Raw genomic sequence first — 21,848 nt, forward strand, 5'->3', positions numbered from 1 at the left:
TCTCCCTTACCCTCCCCCTTCCACCCTTACCCCACCTCCCCCCTCCTCCCCCTCCTTCCCCTCCCCCCTCTTCTCCCCTCCCTCCCCCCTCTCCTCCCCTCCCCTTGTCCCTCCCCTCCACCGTCCGGCAATGCCGGGTACTTCTGCTCGAATATAATAATACCAAGTTTGTTCAAAATCCCATTACTGGTTCACGAGTTGGTGCAGCAACATAATTTTTACTTAACATGACCTCTGACCTATTTACCCAAAAATCTAATCGGTTAATCTTTACATCATTATACATACTACCTGTGCCAAGTTTGAATTAGATCACTTCAGTCATTCTCAACTTATAGACCAATCACAGACTTTGCCCTTTGACCTCTTGATGCCAAAATCAAACAAGTTCACCTTTACGTCATAATACAAACTTGTACTAACTTTGGTCAGAATCACATCACTGGTTCACAAGTTATCACTGTAACAGGAGTTTTACCTAACATGACCTCTGATCTTTGCCCTTTGACCCCAAAATCGAATCAGTTCATCTTTAACTCATTATACATACCTGCATCAAGTATGACAAAGATCCCTTCAGCCCTTCTAATGTTAACGCGGTAACGAATTCCTATCATGGACTTACGGATGGGATGGTGAAATGGACGGACAGACCTCCGGACGGATAACCTGAAAACATAATGCCTCCAGCGACTTCGTCGGCGGAGGCATACAAATTGTTTTGATTTACGTCGTTTGATCATCGTCACACTTTCAAGGAATGCAACCCTGACGCAAACCGAGCTATTATTGGAAAAGATAATGAAATGTACTGCTTACCACGACCTGCCCCACATTGTACTCTGCATAGTCATCACTGGCAGCACTCTCATCATTGGAAGTACTCTCATCATATTCAACATGAGGGGCAAAATAACCATGAAAGTTTGGGCTGACAGCAACCTTATCTTCACCATGATGGAGAAAAGATCCTGGAAAAACAGGCAAAATGACCATCAAACAGATATTGTGACAGATATCAAACAAAAATATAAATGGGCTAAATATCACCATGTTCAAATGTGTGCGAGTTTGTTCCAGAGGCAGGAGAAAAGAGGAATGAAGGAGTGAAGGTGAGCAGAGAGTCTTGATTTTGGCAGTTTCACCCGAAGAGGATTGCTGGCAGATCTTGTGTGTCCAGCAGGAATATTTGGGGGACAGAGCACAGGTAGAGCTGGGGTAGCTAGGCCGGATAGGAGTCGGAAGAAGATAGAAAGACCACCTACCTGCCTGCAGAGTGAGTGAAAGGCCCTCGGAGTTAGCTTCATCGCGGGACATTCCAATGATTCTGAACACTTTGGTTTCAACAGCGTGAAGAAGAGCTAGGTGTGAGGCAGGAGCAACAGCCCAGAGGGGAGAGCTGTATTCCATTGAACTGCGGATGAAAGCCTTGTATGTGGTGAGGAGCTCAGGTGTGCCAAGGAAGGACCTTCGCATAACGGAGGATGCCCAGTCGGCGACTGGCTTTGGAGGCCAGATTTGAAATGTGGTTTCCCAAGGAAAGATCATGGCAGATCGTGAGACCCAAAAGCTTGAGCGACAGAACTTCTTGGAGAAGATTGTTCAGAAAGTAGATGGGAGGGTTGTCCAGTCGGTCTTTTTGGAGAGACATAGTGAGAGTGAGATTTGTCAGGATTGAAAGATTGAATTGCGTCAGACGACTGCGCTCGGAGCCAGGCACGGCCGGAGGAGCGAGCTGCACGCGACCCGTTCGAGTCGCGCAGAGGGCCGGTGGCACGCCAGCGGACGAGGCCGGGGCGAATGAGTGGCTCAGTGGGGGCCGAGTAGAGCATGAACGGTGGACGGCGGCTTTTCTTCCCGCCAACACCAGTGCCGCGGCGGGTTTGAACGGTTGGGGCCTGGACGACGCCAACGAGCCTGACGATCCCCGACACACCTCAACCAGACAGAGCTAAGCTCACACCACACAGAACACACAACGACGCATTTTCGTTCATATCCTCCCCATCTGTACATGTTAGAAGTCTGTATATAGAAGCGCTCATTATGGGTTTTAGATATCGTGCTCTTTGTTCACGGGGTCCGGCAATAAAGCCGTCTTATTTTTGTACATATAAAATCCTTGTTCGTGAGTTTAATTTCCTGTAGGGTTGAAGACTGTGCGCGGGTCGTGTCAGGTAAAGCTTCGCCGCTTCTTCTTCTCTTTTCCTCCAGTGCTTGTCGAGTGAAATCCGTATTTGGTCGTCGCCTCAAAGTAAGCTCGATTGTCATCCGTGGGTGCTTTGTCTTAATAGAGCCATCCACATGACAATATTTATGGAACATTAATCCTTCCCAATCCAAACCTACTACTTGCTTGCTTTCAGCGTTTCCTCCACCTCATTGATCATGTCGTTTTACATTTTCATTGAAATTGATTTGCTTTCTCACCATCATCTGGTACCATCTATGATCCAGAGGTTGCCTCTTCGGGAACGCCATTCAAATGTTTTTCCAGCAGCTCGATCTTTAACTTCCTCATCTATTCCATCATCTTGTCTGTCCATTTTAATCCTTGCCTTACTCCTCCACCACTAATATTACCAATCAGTATTGTTTTGTATTGGTTGAGGTGATGCTCAATTTGGTTTGGAGCATGCATGGGAAAGGTTGCTGTGGTGAGAGGAAGTTGTTTGTGTCACTGTCATGAGGGACAAGCAGCCACCACCGGCAAATTGAAAAAGAAACAAAACAACAACAAATATTTTCAGGTGTCTCTTCTTGTACCTGTAAATGAGATAATAATATATTTTATGAAGATTAATTCTCAAAACTCACCAGTTGGCAGCTCTTCAGCAACAGATACATTTTGCACTTGAGGCTCAGCATTCCTGCAGAAAATAAAGATTTTGCAAAGGTGTCGTTAAATAAATGTCACAAATAAGAAACAATGTCAGAATAAGAGTGCAGTCAGGCAGGTGAAAATCAGACTGCATACTTTGTGTTTTCAACATTCAGACAGCAAACAACACCACTACACCGTGCTACCCGTCCAACTAGCTTCAAACACAGTTGCCAATGAAGCCAAGAAATGTTACGTGGTAAAGAGGGGATGAATATCACCATTGTTTTTTTAACCACACTTCTTTCTTTCCCCTTATTGTCCCAAGCTCCTACACTCACCTGTGAGCTGTCTGTAGGGTGTTGCAAAATAAATGATACTTTTCCCCTCCCAGATTGTATTGACCACATGTCCGCGATTTTTTAATTCAAATTTTGCTTGCGTCATCATGACGTGTCGCGCACTTTGCCTGCATGTTGTGTCCGTCATATTTGCAACTAATGTTCGTGAATACGGTGAAATTTTTTATAAGTCGACTTCAAATGGTTTCTGAAGCTAATGGTGGACATATTGACGCATATTAAAAGTGAGCTTTTAATTTTTGAATGAAATGAAGCCTTTGGCTGGATTTTCATCTGATTGAAACTTCATTTCATCTTTGGAGAAAAAAAAGTATCATTTATTTTGCAACACCCCTTAGCCTGGGTTTGAATCCAAGAGTGTTCTAATGTTCGAAAGGATCATTCTACAGGGTTCTAAAGGGTAATTCTGATGGGTTTTGCTTTTTTCTCTCCATGTTGTTTCTCAGGCCACACAGGTCTCTGGTATACATGAATCGCTGCAAGTTACCAGCGTCGGTGCTGTGGTTACGTGAGTGGGTGCAAGTGTGGATATTTGGAGAGGCGAGTGTTTCTTGAAAAGAAGAAAGCAAGACGAAAAGTCCACCAGCGGTGCAGCCGGACTTGTTTGATACTTCACTTGAAGAGGATCATATGACATGGGGAGCAAATAATGTAAGTGTAAAATTATTTAGAATCACTGTAAATATCTAAGCTGTCTGTTACCATGAAAACAAAGTGGAAGACGCAGAAAACATGCTGTGATATGATATTTCGCTCACAAGGTTCAGACATACATGGAGGGGGCCATCTTGGATTTTGACGTGGTGACACAATTTTCAATAACGTTCTTCCTTATGTCTAGATACACCAACACACCAGATTAGAAGTTGGTGCATCGCTTATTTTTCAAGAAATTCCGCTCACAAGGTTCAGACATACATGGCGGTGGCCATCTTGGATTTTGACGTGGCAATCCAATTTTCAATAGGTTTCTTCCTGATGCCTAGATACACCCACACACCAGATTAGATGTTGGTACATCGCTTATTTTTCAAGATATTTCGCTCACAAGGTTCAGACATATATATGGTGGCGGCCATCTTGGATTTTGAAGTGGCGACACAATTTTCAATAGCGTTCTTCCTTATGCCTAGATACACCCACACACCAGATTAGGAGTTGGTACTTCGCTTATTTTTCAAGATATTCCGCTCACAAGGTTCAGACATACATGGCGGTGGCCATCTTGGATTTTGACGTGGCGATCCAATTTTCAATAGGGTTCTTCCTTATGCCTCGATACACCCACACACCAGATTAGGAGTTGGTACTTCGCTTATTTTTCAAGATATTTCGCTCACAAGGTTCAGACATATATATGGTGGCGGCCATCTTGGATTTTGACGTGGCGACCCAATTTTCAACAGCCTTCTTCGTTGTGCCTCGATACACCCACACACCAGATTAGAAGTTGGTACTTTGCTTATTTTTCCAAGATATTCTGCTCACAAGGCTCAGACATACATGGCGGCGGCCATCTTGGATTTTGACTTGGCGACCCAATTTTCAATCGGGTTCTTCCTTATGCCTAGATACAGCGACACACCAGATTAGAAGTTGGTACTTCGCTTATTTTTCAAGACATTCCGCTCACAAGGTTCAGACATACATGGCATCAGACATACATGGCGGCGGCCATCTTGGATTTTGACATGGGTTGCACCCACACACCAAATTCGAATGCGGTCCTTCGCTTACGCACGCACGCACACACGCCCGCACACACGGACGGAGGGGAAAACCATAGTCTCCCTTTCGCTCCGTGGTGCGACGGGGGACAATAAAGACATTGCACTGAGACACTGGTTTATTCTATTTGTTTTGAGTCATCAATGAACCATACACCGCTTCAAACTTTGCAGTCATGACAAAGGGATTGCCGTGTTACAATTATATTTACTATATTATTTCTATTAATGTTAATAATGTTACGATTATCGATATAATAATTATCTATATATAATTTTTTTTTTTTTTTTAGCTATATAATAATAGCGTAAGGACTCGACTTTGTTATCCCTTTTACGCCGCACCCAGTGACCCGATGCCCACGGCACTAATGGATTTACGATCTACGAACCGCGCTCTTTGTTTATCACGTACAGCCACACTCGAAAAATCTGAATTAGCCGACGTTGGGGCCCAAAAGCATCCGATTAACTGCCGATACGACACCATCTTACGACGCCATCGTATTGGCATCTGCTGGGCGAAGGCGAAGCGAGCCGTCCGCTGATTGGACAGTCGAGTGGTGTGAACCAAATGGTCTTTTTATTCCCTTGAACATTTTAAATTAGGATATATAAGGAAACGTCTTTATCGTCATTTTAATAAAGTTAAATGGAGTGACGTTGCGATACTCAGGGTACGTTGCATAAATCCTCGTAACTCAGAGAGGTGTAGCAGGTGGCGAGACGTAAGGAAGCTTAAAGATAACGAGCTGAAAACAGACAAACGATATGTCAATCTCTTTCTACACCAAATGGAAATAAAAGTATGAGAGCGGGAAGGCATGGCCTGAGCACTTCGAGCAGAGAGGACTGATTGGACTTAACTTAAAGAGAAAAAATTGGAGCTCAACGGAAGAAGAAGATCCCATGAGCGCTCCCCTATGCCATCCATAATGGTACACTCTATCCATACACCACATCCTCCCTTCCGTGGATGTTCCACGGGTTTCGGCTAGTCTATATAATAATACCGTAAGGACTCGACTTTGATATCCCTTTTCCGCCGCACCCAGTGACCCGATGCCCACGGCACTAATAGATTTACGATCTACGAACCGCGCTCTTTGTTTATCAAGTACAGGCATACTCGAAAAATCTGAATTAGCCGACGTTGGGGCCCAAAAGCATCCGATTAACTGCCGATACGACGCCATCTTACGACGCCATCGTATTGGCGTCTGCTGGGTGAAGGCGAAGCAAGCCGTCCGCTGATTGGACAGTCGAAGGCGACAGCAAGCCGTCCACTGAGGGGACAATCCCAGAGTGGTGCTATGCCGATTCTATTACGAATCCATTCATTTTTCAAAAGTATATCGTAGCGTTGTCATTTAAGTAGATTGCAATAAATACGTTGTTCATATACGCACTCTTCATTCTCATCTTTCTTCCTAACTCTTACTCGGACAAGCAAATCCCCTATGCCATCCATCATGGTGCACTCTATCCATACACCACATCCTCCCTTCCGTGGATGTTCCACGGGTTTCGGCTAGTTATTATTATTGTTATAACGAAAAAGATACTGCTGTATTATGAAACCTGGGCTAATTTGTCCAAAGTGGCCTGAAGGTGAGGCATGAAGGCATGAAGCCGAAGGCCTTTACGTGCTGTGTTGTTGGAAGACCCGAAATGCCGATGCTTTCGATATTTGATGGTCATTTGAACAATGGGTTTGTTTGTGTTTCACACTGAATGAAAAACCTAAAGGTAGAGCATGGCGATTGTGATGATATATGACAGGTTCGACAATATGTTCGGTCTGAACGGCATAGAAATCAAAATGGCGGTGTGTGGCGTCAGCCGTTGTACACCGTAATGACATCACAGACGTAATCGCATCACATCATCCCAGTCATGTGACCAGATCCTCAGCTCTAATTGGTGTACGTTTGTGAGGGACATACATACACGAACATATGGACAAACAAACACTGTTCTAGATGGCTTTGCAATACGGGCTATGCCATAAAAAGTGGTTTGTTTGTGGGGTCTCATGTTTTGATTTTATTAATGTTAAAAAGTTCTGTGCTTTGAGGCCTCACAAAGCTAAAGCATTTTCGGCTCTTCCATGATCTATTCTTGTGAGATAATTTTTTAAAATCATTTTTGACTGCCACTGACATTGTTTAAGACTCAACCCAACCAAATCCCAAGAAAATTCGACTTTTTAACCATAAATTAAAAATAACAAGCGTTACGCCTAGGTCCCCCGTCGGTGAAGTGATGTGAGTTGACAAAGTGGAAGACGCAGAAAACATGCTATGATATGATATTTCGCTCACAAGGTTCAGACATACATGGAGGCGGCCATCTTGGATTTTGACGTGGCCACCCAATTTTCAATAGCGTTCTTCCTTATGCCTAGATACACCCACACACCAGATTAGAAGTTGGTACTTCAATTATTTTTCAAGATATTCCACTCACAAGGTTCAGACATACATGGCGGTGGCCATCTTGGATTTTGACGTGGCGACCCAATTTTCAATAGCGTTCTTCCTTATGCCTAGATACACCCACACACCATATTAGAAGTTGGTACTTCGCTTATTTTTCAAGATATTATGCTCACAAGTTTCAGACATATATATGGTGGCGGCCATCTTGGATTTTGACGTGGCGACCCAATTTTCAATAGCGTTCTTCCTTATGCCTAGATACACCCACACACCAGATTAGAAGTTGGTACTTTGCTTATTTTTCAAGATATTATGCTCACAAGTTTCAGACATATATATGGTGGCGGCCATCTTGGATTTTGACCTGGCGACCCAATTTACAATAGCGTTCTTCCTTATGCCGAGATACACCCACACACCATATTAGAAGTTGGTACTTCGCTTATTTTTCAAGATATTCATCTCACAAGGTTCAGACATACATGGCGGCGGCCATCTTGGATTTTGACGTGGCGACCCAATTTTAAACAGCGTTCTTCCTTGTGCCTAGATACACCCACACACCAGATTAGCAGTTGGTACTTCGCTTATTTTTCGAGATATTTCGCTCACACGTTTCAGACATATATATGGTGGCGGCCATCTTGGATTTTGACGTGGCGACCCAATTTTCAATAGCGTTCTTCCTTATGCCGAGATACACCCACACACCAAATTAGAAGTTGGTACATCGCTTATTTTTTCAAGATATTCATCTCACAAGGTTCAGACATACATGGCGGCGGCCATCTTGGATTTTGACGTGGCGACCCAATTTTAAACAGCGTTCTTCCTTGTGCCTAGATACACCCACACACCAGATTAGCAGTTGGTACTTCGCTTATTTTTCGAGATATTTCGCTCACACGTTTCAGACATATATATGGTGGCGGCCATCTTGGATTTTGACGTGGCGACCCAATTTTCAATAGCGTTCTTCTTTATGCCTAGATAAACCCACACACCAGATTAGACGTTGGTACTTCGCTTATTTTTCAAGATATTCATCTCACAAGGTTAAGACATACATGGCATCAGACATACATGGCGGCGGCCATCTTGGATTTTGACGTGGGTTGCACCCACACACCAAATTCGAATGCGGTCCTTCGCTTACGCACGCCCGCACACAAACACGCAAGCCCGCACGCACACACGCACGCACGCACGGACACACGGACGGAGGGGAAAGCCATAGTCCCCCTTTCGCTTCGCTGTGCGACGGGGACAAAAACGCACCAGTGTCTGAAGGAAGAGGTTCCGTTTGGCATTTTAATATGAAATTGGCAAAGCCGAGAAACGCACAAAACCCATTAGAATTACCTTTAATAATCACATATAAACAGTCTTTGGAACCCTATTAGAATTACATTTTGTAAACCTTTACAATAAACCTTTGGAACCCCCTAGAATTACCCGTTAGAACTTTTTGGAATTGCACTTTCTAAACCTTTGGAATCACCATTTAGAATCCATTAGAATTATCCTTTACATTCATGGGGTCACCCATGGGAATCCCACAGGTATGGACGTGTGTGACATTTGGACATATTGGGTTAGATGCTGCACCTGCACATTCTGTTTTACAAAATGGTTCCTGGCAATTAATCAGATCCTCAAATGGATGTAATCTACACAATTTATTTACTTCTGATAACATGTGAATTCGGGTGGCCAATTTTTATGTCGTATTTTTTTTCTTTGTTTCACGTTTTCACGTTTTTTTCACGTTTCTCATTTTCACGGTGTGTACCCCGGTTTAGAATAGGTACACTGTATCCCTGCGCATCGTAAGAGGCGACTAAGGGTTGGCGTCAGGAAGGGCATCCGGCCATAAAAACATTGCCTCAAACAGGGAACCATGATAGTCATGGGGCCCGCAAGGCTAACCCCCGCTCTAGCGGGGAAAATGGCCTTAAAACGATCATTCATATTTTATTCATTCATTCATTCATATCGCACACACGGTCATTCTAGGGGGTTAGATGAAAAAATAACACAGTAAAAGTTTTATGGCAATCCAACAAGAATAAGTGGTCTCCCAGAACCCTCTAAAAGTACTCTGTGTGACAGCATTCGGTGAAATTTCTGGTGTCCATAACTTTGTTTCTTCTCAGACAATTCTTGTCTTCGATACTTTCTTTACCTCAAAGGGACCAGAGATTGAGCTTTTTCGTCGAATCAAGTCACAGTGGGATGTTATCGACAAGTCAAAGTTTGATGCTCTTGATAGCGACGAGGCTGGTGCAGGTAGTTTGAGTGCATCAGAGAAAGCATGGCTGGAATCTCGCCGTACTCTTGTTGTCCATAACCTTCAACAACACCTGGAGACTGTCCAACCTCGTGAAGACGACCGAGAGTTTGCGAGACTCACACTTTGGCTCCTGGGAGAGGTACCTAAGTTGTAGCACTTGTAGTACCTAAGTGAGAACCTTGCAGCACTGCCTTTGTTCAGCGATGACCGCACTGATGAAGATAAGGGGGCTATCGTCAATGCTTTGCAGAGAGATCCACTCCCAGAAGATGTTCGACGTATGGCTCCAAACAAGATCCCTGAGTTCCGGAACCTTCCCGTGGCACAGTTTGTCACACAGCGCTCGCTCAACCTCTTTGAGTCACTTCATTTGTCACAGGAGTTCCTGACGGACGCAGTACACACATGGTTCGAGCTGATGACAACATTGCAGCGTACAAGACTGTTCGTGAGCTGAAGGTGGTGAACGACTATACAGAACGTGCAATCAAATTGGCTACTGACTTTAATGAAGTCCTCACCAAGAATTCCCAGCAGCGCCAGCTCCTCTACCAGGTCTTTGAGCATCACCGGAAGCTTCTGCCAACCAGTGCCACTAAAAATCAACTGGTCAAGAGCACCAAGTAACACTGATAGCCTGACTGCCCTGGCACGATTGTTTTGTTACGAAACAGACTTTGTTTTTAAACACTGTTTTTGTTTTTGATTGTGTTAAAAGAATGCAGTTTCACATTCACAATTATTTAAATAAAGTGTGTTTGATTTTGGACTCGATGATGTTGTTCATGGGGGACTTTGGAGGCCATCTGTGGGTCAATGGGGATGATGTGTTTTTTTTAATATGAAAGGACATAAGATCAAGCTAAAATTTGGGTCCACATGGAGGCTGGTGTAGATTTGAAAAGAATTGGCCCAGAGAGAAAAAAGTTATGGACACACGGGGGAGAGTGGGTCACACACATGGGGGAGAGTGGGTCACACACACGGGGGAGATTGGGGCACACACCTGGGGGAGAATGGGGCACACACACGGGGGAGAGTGGGTGTTGCTTTACTACTCTCCCGTCATTCCTTTCAAACTCCTCCTCACTTCTCTCCCCCTCCCCCAGTCTCACCTCCCCCTCCCCCAGTCTCCTCTCCTCCTCCCCCAGTCTCCTCTCCTCCTCCCCCAGTCTCCTCCTCCCCTCCCCCAGTCTCGTCTCCTCTCCCTCAGTCTCCCCTTCCCTTCCCCGAGTCTCCTCTCCCCCTCCCCCTGCTCCCCTCTCTCCCTCCCTCGGTCTCCTCTCCTCCTCACTCGGTCTCCTCTCCCCTCACTCCGTCTCCTCTCCCCCTCCCTCGGTCTCCTCTCCCCCTCCCTCGGTCTCCTCTCCCCCTCCCTCAGTCGCCTCTCCCACCTCCCTCGGTCCCCTCTCTCCCTCCGTCGGTCTCCTCTCCTCCTCACTCGGTCTCCTCTCCTCCTCGGTCTCCTCTCCTCCTCACTCGGTCTCCTCTCCCCCTCACTCAGTCGCCTCTCCCCCCTCCCTCGGTCTCCTCTCCCCACTCGCTCGGTCTCCTCTCCCCCGTCCCTCGGTCTCCTCTTCCCCCTCCCTCGGTCTCCTCTCCCCCCTCCCTCGGTCTCCTCTCCCCCCTCCCTCGGTCTCCTCTCTCCTCCCTCGGTCTCCTCTCTCCTCCCTCGGTCTCCTCTCCCCTCCCTCGGTCTCCTCTCCCCTCCCTCGGTCTCCTCTCTCCTCCCCCAGTCTCTTCTCTCCTCCCCCAGTCTCCTCTCCTGCTCCCCCAGTCTCCTGTCCCGCTCCCTCAGTCTCCTGTCCCGCTCCCCCAGTCTCCTTTCCCGCTCCCCCAGTCTCCTCTCCCGCTCCCCCAGTATCCTCTCCCGCTCCCCGTCTCCTCTCCCCCTCCCCCAGTCTCCTCTCCCACTCCCCCAGTCTCCTCTCCCCCTCCCCCAGTCTCCTCTCCCCCTTCCCCAGTCTCCTCTCCCCTCCCCCAGTCTCACCTCCCCCTCCCCCAGTCTCCTCTCCCCCTCCCCCATCGCCTCTCACCCTCCCCCAGACTCCTCTCCCCCTCCCCCAGTCTCCCCTCCCCCTCGCCCCAGTCTCCCCTCGCCCTCCCTCAATCTCCTCGCCCCCTCCCCTAGTCTCCTCCCCCCCTCTCACTCCGACAGTTGTTCCAATCAAGCAGGTTCGGAAAATATTTAATGGAGGTAATTTAACTTTCCTCCTGGAGCAACACAGTGTAAATCCACTCCCACGTCCTGTTCATTCATGAATGAAATGTTTCGCAGAACAGCACAAGCTTTGTGACGTCATCAGACTCGCACAGCAATGATGATCTTCAACAATATTATCCGATACTTAATCCGGATTCTTTAAAGCTGCTCTTGTATATGTCTGCTGAGCACACATTACCTTCCAATGTCTTTGTTGCTCAGCATCCCGTGCAAGTCTGGGTTAACGTTCATTGAATGTCTCGTTCTATTCCCTCATTCTTTTATTCATTTTGAAGATAGCATTTACAAACACGAGTGGCGACACGTAAACGATGCTCCGCCATTCTCCCCATGTGCAGAGTACCTAATTGCAATTTTTTATTGTGACAACGTCTAAAGAATGAAACATTCCGACGATATAAAGAATACAGCTCAAATGGAAAAGTCCCTGGGAAAAAAGTATTTTGGGCGGTGTATAAGAACATTACATTGCACCTTAATACCCCACGAAAACCAAAGTTACTCTTTTCGTTAGGGCATATAAAATGACATGTTTTAAATTAAAGATTTCAAATAAACCTATTTGAAGTGTACGTGGACATAAATTATAAAATAAGAACGAAAAAAACCTCTTGGCAATTTACCGTCTGTTTATTTATTTATTTTACACAAGTGATTGCAGGTCCATGCACACGTGAAATGGAGTTCGTTTATTAAGCCTGGATGTGAACATGATTGATTGAGCCTTGAAAACCCGTGCAAAAACCCCCAAAAAAATTATGAAAGATTTCACGGTTTTATTTCCGATAGCAAAGAAAGGCATCTTCTTTGGACGGTGTATAATCGCTCCGAACGAAACAGCCATTGCCTGGTTTCCTTTGCTCGAGTTGTAATCTAAATGTACCTTTGTTTCTTCAAAAAGTAATTTTTGATCGAAGACGTGTTAATTCAGTCTTAAAATGCACATCAGTCATGGGTGACTTCATTTTTAAACATGAATGTATCGAAAACTTTTCGCTTTTCAAAGTAAAAATAGATTAAAAGCAAACGTTGTTAATAAATATTGTATTCCATAGTTAGTTTACATTGTACAGGCCTTCTCATTAAAAATGCATTTTGTTCTATAAACGTTAACTTTCATTGAATATTTCTCGTCTGTGTTATATGGGCGGTATATGATGCACCATGCCGATCTCGTCTATTTCCTTCCTGTGCGTTAACTTTCAACAAATCTCCTTCCTGTTTTGTGCAACCGAGTCTAAAACCATGTCAGCGACTGTGAAAAATGAAATCAGATGGTGAATTAGAGTTGAGATAACGCCGTGATGGAGACTCAACGAATGGCCTTTATCTGTGACAGGCCTTTGAAAATGCATTTTGTTCTATAAACGGTAGCTTTAATTGAATTTTCTTCACGTTTTTTGCAACCGAGTCTGCAACCATGTTAGCGACTGTGAAAAATGAAATGACATATCGAATTAGAGTTAAAAGAAAACTGTGAGAGAGAGCAAGACACCGCAGGCCTAACAAAAGAGGCCTCAAAGCTATGCGAGTCAACAAAATGGTGGATATTTGTTTGTGAAACCCTCCCAGACCGGGTGTAGCCACTCCCCCGGACAGACGTTCGACAGAATCACCCACGGAGAATATTATATAGATACCTTGAGAATTACCCTTTGGAACTCATGATAATTACCCTTCAGAAACCTTTAGAATCACCCTTGATAATCCATTGGAATTATTCTTTTCTACCTTTAGAATTATCCTTTAGAACCAATTAGAATTACCCTTTGGAACTAAACACATTGCGTTAGAGGTTCTTCTTCTTCATAATTGACAAAAGGAGATAGCCAACTATTGAAGCGGCTTCACCGCTTAAAAGCGATGGTGACTTTATTTTTAAGTGAACAGACAGACAAACAGACTGGCGGAGAACAGATAAATAGACTAGAATGGGCATTCGGTCGAGCCAATATCTCTGAAAGGTTTAGCAGTTTATGTTCTGCATCCCACCAATAGGCCGGATCCGATTCCAGACGTGAACCAAAATCAAATTGGCCCAAATCCATCCACACTCAGATATCTTCTTCACAGACAACCAAATAAATAGACAGACAGGAGTGCCAACAACATAACCTACGCCCGTTGATGGTGGCAGAGCTACAAACAGTGAGAGACAACGGATCTGGTCTGAACACTTCGCTTTGATAAACTGGAAAGACACGTGGCACGATTGAAGTTTAACACACTCGGACCTGGAACCGGAGGTTCATGTTTATTTTGTTCAAGACTTTCTCTGCTGCCCTATTATAAGTTCACGTCCTCTATCACCATGCTTTTCCATTAAGCTCCATTCTGCAGTGAAACAATAAGAATTGAAGATGTAAAAAGAGTACAAAAGGAGTGCCAGTTACCGTAAAAATTTCACCGGGTGATTTTCCTTGAACCATGTGTGGTTCACAATTTCCTGCAAAACATTGGATGTGTTGGAAACAAATATAAACATGATCAGGAAACACCTGCACTGTAGTCAGGGCCCTTAGGGATATTTTGGGGCTGTTTGGTTCAAATTCTTCCAAAAGCACCAAATTTGGCCCAGATGTTGCCCATGCCATACTCTTTTGATTTTTGGCGGGCGCCAAGATGGGCACCCCCCCCCCCGGGGGCCCCATATTGGCGAAATACTAAATGGCCGCCACCCGGATTCGAGGAAAATCAGTTAAATAACCAAAAGGGATGGAATCATGTATGATACCACTTTTCAGGGGTTTTCGAGGTCGAGGAATCCAATTATGATGTTATTTTGATGATTCGAGGTCAAGGTCAACCCTCAAGGTCATCTTAAAGGTCATTTTTGAGTCAAACATGTCGGTTTTTGAGTTTTTTGTCAAGATTTACGCGAGGTTCACCATTTTATGTTTCTGGGTTGGGTAATCGAACTCTGACCTTATTTTTGACAATTAGAGGAAATATTTACATGTCTATTTCCTAATTTTCAGGCATATGCAGTTCATCAGTCTAATTACAAAGGTACGGATTTTGATGTTTTATGAACTGTATGCCATTTCCTTGTGTTGAATTTTTGTGCAATCATGATCCGGGTTCATGTATACATGATTGTATACATGTCATAAATATGACGTCATAGGTCATGTGACCTGGCGGCCATATTGGATTTATGAAAACCTTTAAAATGGATCCCTGCCTTCATTTTTCGATCGATTCATTTTGAACTTTGACCACTTATAGTACGCCATGTGATTGGATGCATATCCTAATTATGACGTCATACGTCAGGTGACATGGCGGGATGGACCGGTATGGTCCCCGGATCATACCACCCTTGGTGCCGTCAAAAATCGAAAGAGTATGGCATGGGCAACATCTGCGCCAAATTTGATGCTTTTGGAAGAATTTGAACCAAAATATCCCTAAGGGCCCTGACTACTGGTGAGCAATTGTATTTTCATCAACAATAACAAGAGGTCAGTAACTCCAGCATGTATGAACATTCTTGTTCATGCAATTAAAACACTGCAGTTCAAAACGGTATCAATCCCTCACCGCCATGGTGAGCCTCTCCATTGGATCCTTCCGAAGCATTGCAGTCAGAAGGGAAACCAATGTATCCCTTGCAAAGGTTGGTGGACTGCTTCCCACATTGAAGTCAGTCTTGTCATGTGATATCTGCAAAGAAGCAAAACAAATGTATTTGTGACCGAATCCTACACATTTGTCGCAATCGAATACTTACATTTGCATAACAAGCACATTCCAAAGAAGCACTCACTGATGCAATGACCAAGGTTTGACTTGAAACAAATAAAATACATTTTCATTCATCAATTATTCCTGATACAGTGCCTTCAGAAAGTATTCACACCCCTTGACTTAAAAAAAAAAAACATTTTGTTGTGTTATAGTATCTTACTAGAAAGGAGTAAAATGGAGTAAAATAGAGTAAAATAGGCTATATTGTTTTTCCAATTTTTCCAAGTTGTGTTGTAGGTGTGTTATTCACCAAATGTCCGTCTGTCCGTTCGAAGGTACCGCAAAAACGGCTCAACCGATCTCAACGATATTTTGGGTGGGTATTCCTGAGACCCCTGGGAGTAAAATAGGCTATATTGTTTTTCCAATTTTTCCAAGTTTTCCAATTTTCCAAACACGATGGAATAATATTTACCGACAAGAACAGTGATGTGGCTTTAATTGAAATTATAGAAATACTGTTTAGATTTTGATGACAATTATGAACCTGCCGCGAATGCGGAAGTGGACAGATGACGGCAATGCGCGGGTTTGATCATATCCAAATTCAACCGTGATTCAATCGTAATGTTAAATCGTTAAACGTTAATCGTGTTAATCGTTTTGTTAAAGTATCAATTGATGAATGGAATTGAGTGAATACAATTACGATTTTGAATTTGTAATTGTATTCACCCAACCGTACGGAACTTCACATCTGGATTTAAATATTTGTTTATGTCACGAATGTTGTTAAAAGTTTATTTTTGATATTAATGTTATTTCATTTGTGATTGGAGTTTTGCTGTTTGGAGTCAAAAAAGATGTCGAGTTCAAGTGAATGACGAAATGCCGTGATGGTTTCTACTTTCTAAACGTGAATTCACGGATCGCCATGTGCAGATTCACCATTGACTGGGTATGGAACAAACGTACCCGTTTGTTTGCGAACGGGTACGTTTTTCATGTAAGTCCTTCACAAACTTGCTGTCCATGTCTGACGTGTGACTGAAGGTGCTACAGGAATGTGGAATTTATTGGTTTCATGCTTCAGCATTCGCCGTTTCTGCATTGTCTGTTTGCTTCTGTCCTCCCACCTGTGCGTAGCACGGGTACCTCACCAGTTAATTAAAAATGGATTACATTGAGATTTTTTTTGTCATTGATTACGACACATAATACCGTATTCTCTGGTGTATTAACTGCGTTTTTTATCCACAAAAAGTTAAAAGTGGGGGGTGTGGTTAATCCACAGATATAGAAAAAAAGTCTTAGAAACAATCAATGCTGAATCTCAATTCTATTCCAATTGTCACACATATACCAGTGGATCTACATTCTACATATCGGGAAATGTTTAGAGCTCCAGGGCCGGGTTTACAATGGCTCCTATGGCGCCTCTGTGCCAGGCACCCAAGCAGAAGGGGCCCGGCCATAGTGGTCAATCACCCATTGCCTTCAACCCCCCCCCCCCTAAAGACCCTCCTAATGCCCGATTTTTTAAAATGCTGTGAAAAACTTTTTGTACAACACGTGTGATGAAGGTTGTGGTCAAGATTCATCGAAATTGTGTGTACAGTTTCTGAGAAGAAAGGAAATACCAATTTGGGAGGGGGGCAAACCCCCTACACCTTCATAGGGCCTGATTTTTATGTCTCCACCGACAAAGTCGCCGGAGGCAGTATGTTTTCAGGTTGTCTGTCCATCCGTCCGTCTGTCTGTCTGTCTGTCGTTCCATCCATCCGTCCGTCCGTACGTCCGTCCGTCTGGGCAAAACCTCGTTTTTCTCAGCAACCATATGTCCGATTGAGACAAAACTTTCAGGGGAGGAGTGACACCTACGCAGAATGTTTTTATGATAATTGTGATGTCATAGGTCACTTGGCATGGCAGCCATCTTGGATTAAAAGCAATAATAAAAAAATTATTTCTTGGAAACCGCTGAATGGAAAAATTTGAAACTTGGCACATTGTCAAGTACTCCCAATGGGGAACAAAAGCATGATAATGATAACATCATCGGTGAAGTGGTATACCAGCCAAAAATGTTTTAATCGAATTACTTATCCTAAAAATCTGAAATTGCATGCACATGATCTATGACCCATTTGCATTGAAACATTAAATTCATGACATCGTAGGTCACATGATTTGGCAGCAAAATTGGATTGAAGGAAAATTTTAAATAATTGTATCCCTGAAACTGCTCACCCTATCGATGTGAAATTTTACAAACATCATCTAACAGCACTGTTGCATATAGTTTGAAAATGATGATGTCATAGGACACGTGATTTGGTAGCCATCTTGGATAGAAAACCGAAAGTTATCCGATCAACACGAAACTTCACAAAATTAATCCCCAACCCATACATATGCAGAGTGATGGCATCTACCCATTGTTAGTTCTATGCGGAGGCATATTGGCGACACAGTCGCATTGTTCTAGTTTTTAATGCCATGAACAAACTTTGGCAAAACACAGGTAATCAACGTTGTGGTCAAGTTTCATCAGAATTGTGTGTGTAGTTTCTGAGAATAAAGCAAATACCTATTTTGGGCGCCTCATTTCGCTTCCCCTGCAGATCGCTTCATTGGATTTCAAAATTAATTCGTAAAGTGATTCAGATTAAATTTTTCTTCCACACAGAAAGGCTAAAAATACATGATTTAAATGAAAAAAAAACACCACTATTTCCTCGCGTGTGACATCACCACACTCTTTAATGTGACAATTCCAGTCCAGTTTGGTATCTTCGCGTTTTAAGTGTGTTCTGTTTGCGCATTTTTGGAGTCGTGCGCATCTGTCATTTACACCATTTTTAGGAATTGCGTAACTCGAGTGCGTAAGCAATGCTGCGATTACATTTTCGCACTGAACAACATGAAAACGTGTTCGTGAGAACACCCGGATTCTGGCTAGATTGCCTTCCCTCTCCATCGTCTTCCGCTCTCTCAGTTTCTGGAAACCCTCCATATTAACCTCTGCCTCATATAATGGGAAAGCAGTTTTAATTTACATGTTTTCATTTGCAACAATTGCTCAACACTTGCTCTCAGGCTGAAGGCAAGGAGCTTTGCCAAGGAGGACGACATTGTGGACATCAAGACGAGCCCGTCGTGGGCCTACTCGTTAATGGCATGCCATGATCTGTCGGTTCGGTGTCGCACACACATCACCCAACATCGACACGATGACACAGCTGATAAGACGACGCATTTCCAGTCTTACATCAAGCTTTGACGGGAGGATTAATGATTTTTTTTTTGCAGGGTGAAAAATAGGGTGCGGTTAATACACCGCCGCTGTCAATACACCGGAAAATACGGCACCAAATAATGCCAAAGTAGTTTTTTTTGAAAAGAATTTTTTGCAAAATAATTGACAATGAAATACAGAAATATCTATATATATATATATATATATATATATATATATAATTTTTTGCACACAATATCGAGGCTCGTGAAAGAGCAAACATTAATCACACAAAACATCAAACAGACACATAAAACATATAATATGGGGAGCAGTGGACAAGATAGGGGGAGAGAGGGGGGCACACAAGTACAACATTTGACAGCAGAGTTAACGGGAGATCTGCGGAAGGTCGAGGGCTTGGGGGGAGGTGGGAGAAGTAGAAAACACATCGACACTGAAAGGCCTTCCAGGAAAGAAGTTGGTATTTCACAAAAGTGGATCTGGGGTGAAATTAGCGGGGGTAGTGTTACATATTTATGTGAATGTATGTGAATTACCATTCAGGTCTTTGCTTATCCGTGTGTAGTATATTAAGTTGTTGTGTAGTTGTTGTGGTTGGAGGGTCAGGAGCCCTTCTGAAAAAGTGGCCGGAAACGGAAGTGACCGGAAACGGAAGGGAAAAGACACGAGGAAAAAAGGACGAGTATTCTTCTTCCTCGCCCCGCACCGACGAAAGGTGGGATTGATTGAGCCGTGTGGAAAAGCGGCGTTCCCGAGCCTGTCTGGCGAGAGGAGTTACCGGGACGGATACCTGCCCGGTGGACGTCAAACGGTCGTGTGGCCGTGCACCGACCCAGCGTTTGGCGCCGTTCGCGACCCCGTCTAAAAAGACGCGTACGGGTCGCCCGTTGGGGCCTAACACGCCTGGCAAGCGGCGTGGGGCTTTTGGCTTGCTTTCCCGTCCCCGCTTCGCGTGGCCGCGAGGGGCTGTAGCCGGGGTGCCGGGTACGATACCTGCCCGGTGGAAACACGTCCACCCGGGGTTCGTTCAACCGCCCGAGTGCGGCGACGCCGACCATCATCTTGGTCAGGAGGGGCCCAGAGACATTGTGCGGGACCGAGACCAAAAGGGGGACGTGAGTACTCACCGGGACACACGTATATAAGATGGCCATCTTAATCATAGGGAATTGATGGTGGGTTGGGAATTGTTGATGGTTGTGTATTGTTGATTGCGCGGGGAAAATCTCCGTGGTTGTATCCTTGAAATTGTATGGTATCATTACCATTGAAATATATCCTTGAACATCAGTTGTCTCTTGGGTGAAATTCATATGGATTGCGTGGCGAAAGCGCATATATAATACAGCTTTCTGGCGAAGTTCCTCTCACGGTCCGGGGGTCACCGAGACCAGGTATTCACCGAGGGGACCACGTAACAGAATTGGGGGCTCGTCCAAATTACGATTTGCGGTTTCGCAATTGGGTCTACGTCCGGGATTTAAAATTGTATAACATAATAAAATAATAATTTTTTATTAATTAAAATTTATTAATTAATTATTAATTGGTAAAAAAAATTTTTTGAGAAATTGGGGTAAAGTCTTGGGTGAAGGTTAACAGGTGTTAACGATAGGCACCATGGCGTTTGTGGCACAGAACTTTGTGGTAACCCCGAGTGAGGCACAGTTCCGAGCGTTGCTAAAGTCGGACCTCTTGAAATTGGCCAAACATTTTAACTTGGAGGTCCGAACTAATTTGAGGAAGGCAGAGTTGCAGGCCACGGTGATAGAATCTATGGTGGGATTAGGAACATGGGACGAGTTAGCCTGGGAGTGGCTACCCGAAGAACCAGAAGACGTTGAGCTCCGGAAACTGGAGTTGCAATTACAGAGCCAGGAACGGATTAAAGAAGAAGAAAGGAAAGCAGAAAAGGAAAGAGCAGAAGAAGAAAGGAAAGCAGAAGAGAGGAGAGAAGAGAAACAAGCAGAGGAAAGGAGAGTGGAACGAGAACTCCAGGAAAGGTTAAAAGAAGAGGAAAGGAAAGCAGAAGCGAGGAGAGAAGAGAAACAAGCAGAGGAAAGGAGAGTGGAAAGAGAACTCCAGGAAAGGTTAGAAGGGAGAAAAGCGGAGGAGAGGAGAGCTGCAAGGGACCTCGAAGCAGAGGAGAGAAAAGCGGAAAGGGAATTAAAGGAACGTGACATGGAGCTTCAGCAAGAAATCAAATTCAAGGAGCTGGAGTTAATGAGAGAACGGGGAGAGGCACCACCCTTGCTGACGGGGTCGACACCTAACCAGAAAACCTGGGATGTGGGCAGACATGTGAGGCTGGTTCCACCGTTCAGTGAAAAAGAAGCCGCGAAATTTTTTCCACACTTTGAGAAAGTGGCTCGACAATTAAACTGGCCGGAGGAGGCCTGGACCATACTCGTGCAAAGTGTGCTGGTGGGGAAAGCTCAGGAAATTTATTCGGCGCTACCAATGGACCAATGTGCAGATTATGAGGTACTGAAGACGCACATCCTCAAAGCGTATGAGTTGGTTCCGGAAGCTTACAGGCAAAAATTCAGGAATGCCAGGAAGAGGGAGAGTGAGACCCATGTGGAGTTTGCCAGAGTGAAAGAAAACATGTTTGATCGGTGGTGTGAGTCAAAAGGAGTCGGGAAAGACTTCGAGACATTGCGGGACTTGATCCTGGTGGAGGAATTCCAGCAGTGTGTCCACGAGGACATCAAAGTGTACCTGCAGGAAAAGAAAGTACCAAAGTTGTGGGACGCAGCCACCATGGCAGATGATTATGCCTTAACCCACCGAATAGGGGTCCACGAACCTAACTCCTCGCCTAGATCTCCGCAGGGGAGGTGGGGAACAGCAGGTGCGGAGAACGACCATACATGGCGGCGGCCTCGAGATGATTATGGGGACAACTATGATACCCCACCTGTTCGAAATCAGAGGGATGCGGGCCCAAGACAAACTTATAGTTCGGGGGGCCCGAGGCAGACCACGAGTTTTTCCTCCGGGCCTACTTGCGCTTTTTGCAAGAAAC

General features: G+C 44.6%; 1 long non-coding RNA gene across 1 annotated transcript in view; it reads left to right on the forward strand.

The window, feature by feature from the left end:
• Positions 1–3,635: 3,635 nt before the first annotated feature.
• The window catches only part of LOC137429158 (uncharacterized), a 960,590-nt gene continuing 942,377 nt past the window's right edge, over positions 3,636–21,848 (forward strand). Inside the window, exon 1 of the long non-coding RNA XR_010984817.2 lies at positions 3,636–3,834. This is a non-coding gene — a long non-coding RNA (uncharacterized LOC137429158). The remainder of the gene's footprint in view (positions 3,835–21,848) is intronic.

Source organism: Myxine glutinosa, chromosome 6, assembly GCF_964187855.1.
Source record: "Myxine glutinosa chromosome 6, kmMyxGlut1.1, whole genome shotgun sequence".
In the NCBI taxonomy this organism is placed as follows: Eukaryota; Metazoa; Chordata; class Myxini; order Myxiniformes; family Myxinidae; genus Myxine; species Myxine glutinosa.